A 3,182-nucleotide genomic window follows, 5' to 3' on the forward strand; every position below is an offset into this window, starting at 1 on the left:
AATGTGATTCGCCACAAGCTCCTCGATTGCTGCTATCCTAGCGACTAGGGGAGCTATAAGATCTACCAGATACTGGGGAGCCTGCTGCGGCTCAGGTGGAGTCTGCTGGGGCTCTGCCTGAGTGGCCCTCCGAGTGCGGGGTCTCCTACGTCCTGCCATCCCTCTGATCATAAGAAATTAAGAGTTATGAGTCAAAATAGACCTCTATAAATAGCGTATCACAATACAATTTTTCACTACATATAGTATTTGCACAAATACTTTAGGTTTATACTAAATAGTTGTCATAAAAAAAATTCCTCAATTTTTGAGATATACGCATATACCGCCCTCACTCATACTAGGAAATCCTTACGGACTCTATACATGAATCCTAGGAAACACTATCCTAGCTCCACGACTCGACACAGGATGATCCTAAGGATACTGGAACTAGAGCTCTGATAGAAACCAAGAATGTCAAACCTGCTATGCACCACACCGTGCAATAACATGTTTCACCATCACAATTAACATCTATCTAGTAGGGTCAACAACTGGTGTAGGTACAAAACAGGTAAGAGATAATACAAGGAATACTGATGAAAAGGTAATAGTCACATAAATATCTCATCATCCAACAATACAGAAATACATAATCCAGATCTGAGTAGATAAACTGAAATACTCAACAAGTCTCAAATACAACTGTCTGACGATAAGAAATAAGGCATACTCAACAAGTCTCAAATACAACTGTCTGACGATAAGAAATAAGGCATACAGCCTTTACAACTTCTAGAACGAGACTCTCAAATGTCTAACCTCACTACAGTGGAGCCCAAAGCAAAATAATACATAGCTAGAAAGTAAAGCTGAATACTAATGTGGTCCGCTATCAACCTGCGGCTCTCCGTGCTCCTAGCTCGTGACCTGAAAGGGGGAGGGACAACGAGCGTCAAAGCGCTAGCGAGTAACATCACAACCAACCCCAAGGGAACAGGGCTCGTTGTATAAGAAAATACAGATAATATGTATAATAGTATTTAGAAATTTACAACACGAGCATAGGTACGTCGAGCGAAATAATCCAAACAAGGAAACCCTCATGTATATACCTTGTATCTCAAATTGTAAATCTCTAAACACCAAACCCGAGGTTCTAGTACAAAAACAATAATAAAAGAAATACAGCAAATCTCAGAACATTATATAGTGCCATACCATAGCTAACATGAAAGTCATGTTATTATTTACATAAGTGCCATATCAACATCATGTCGTAGTTTTCCAAACTCATGAAATAGGTGTCAAATGTCCAACACGAGGACTAAGATTAATCATAGTCCAACACGAGGACTTCTATAAATCACAGTCCAACACGAGGACTTCTATAAATCACAGTCCAACACGAGGACTTTCATAAATCACAGTCCAACACGAGGACTTTCATAATTCACAGTCCAACCCAAGGACTTCTATAAATCACAGTCCAACACGAGGACTTTCATAATTCACAGTCCAACCCAAGGACTTCTATAAATCACAGTCCAACACGAGGACTTTCATAACTCACAGTCCAACACGAGGACTTCTATAAATCGTAGTCCAACTCGAGGACTTTCTTTGGATTATAGTCCAACACGAGGACTGTGAAATGGTGAAAATATCACTGGGATACATAGTGAAATCTACTTATATTAATTCACAGTCAAAACAGTGTATATATCCATAATTGGTACCCTCAGGTCTTCTATCATGCCTGGGTACATAGTAAGACCAAATACCAATGTCAGATAGTCTAGGAAATCACTCGAACCTGAACAATTATTCAAAAATGCACAAAACAGGGAAAAAGGCAACAGAGAGAACGGCGGTCGACCGATCCGGTCGACCGAACTCTGGTACGGGCTCGGCGGTCGCCCGCTGCGATTTATCGGTCGACCGACAGAACGTCGCGGTCGACCGATAAAATGTCGCGGTCGACCGAAATGACGCTGCGGTCGACCGGAGCCTAAAACGAGCTCAGCGGTCGACCGCACCGGTCGACCGCCGAGCGGACAGAAATCCAAATCTGGGTTTCTGTCAGCTCGAAACCTGCAACAAAAATTTACTATTCTACGATGACAAGAGTTTGTGATTCAAATAAACATACTGAAGATAAACAACAAATCCCAGGTTGAAATCTAAAACTTTCTATATTCTAAATCCATGAGAATCAAACCCCAAAAAAAAACATTTTAATAACAGTAAAAACGATTTAACTCTTGCTTAGGCAAATTTCAGATCTAGATCTTTGTTAACAGAACATTTGTGAACTTTGAAAACTAAAACCTTTGATTCTTGCAATCTATATTATAAAGAACTCGTTTTTATACAAAAATACCTTTTTGGCTCATCAAAAACTCATGAAAAATCAGAAGAAAACCATAGAAAATAGGGGTGAGGGATTGGGCGAGATGATACTCGCCTTAGATGTTGACAACTGTCCTGGAGATGATCCTCCTTTGATCAGATCTGCGAAACTCCCTTGAAACTCTTCCGAACTCCTCAAAAATCGCCAAGAACAGATCTAGGGTTTGGGGAAGAAGAAGGGGACTGCTAGGGTTTGTAAAACAGAAGAAAAGAGGTGATTTTCGTGATATAACATGTATATATATAGCAGCAAACCCGAAACCCGAAACCCGAAACCCGAAACAAACCCGAAACCCGAAACCCGAAACCTGAAACTGGAAATTCATTCTGACTAGGAACATTCTCTTCGATATTTTGGCTATACCTTTCTCATACGACCTCAGAATAAGGTGATCTAAGATTTGTTGGAAAGCTCTTGAAGAGACCTACAACTTTGGTATTATACACGTTTTCAGATTCTAACCGAATCAGCATGAAAAATATAAAAACTCTCAACTGGTTAAAATTCTCAGATTTTCACTCTTGGCCTTTATGCATGTTTTGTTTGTTTACACTCATATATTCACAAATATACATTGAATTGATCTCAAATCAATTCTTATCATACTCAAACATCAAAATACATTATTTTCACCATATAACATATTTATGATTATTTATCACACTATATTCAATTTTTCGGGGTTTTACATTCTTCCCCCCTTAAAAGAATTTCGTCCTCGAAATTCAGAAATCATACTTAAGCAAATAATAATACTAGAAAAACACATAGTGGGTCTAATTCAACC

Source organism: Asparagus officinalis, chromosome 3 (genome assembly GCF_001876935.1).
Source record: "Asparagus officinalis chromosome 3, Aspof.V1, whole genome shotgun sequence".
NCBI classification, from domain to species: Eukaryota; Viridiplantae; Streptophyta; class Magnoliopsida; order Asparagales; family Asparagaceae; genus Asparagus; species Asparagus officinalis.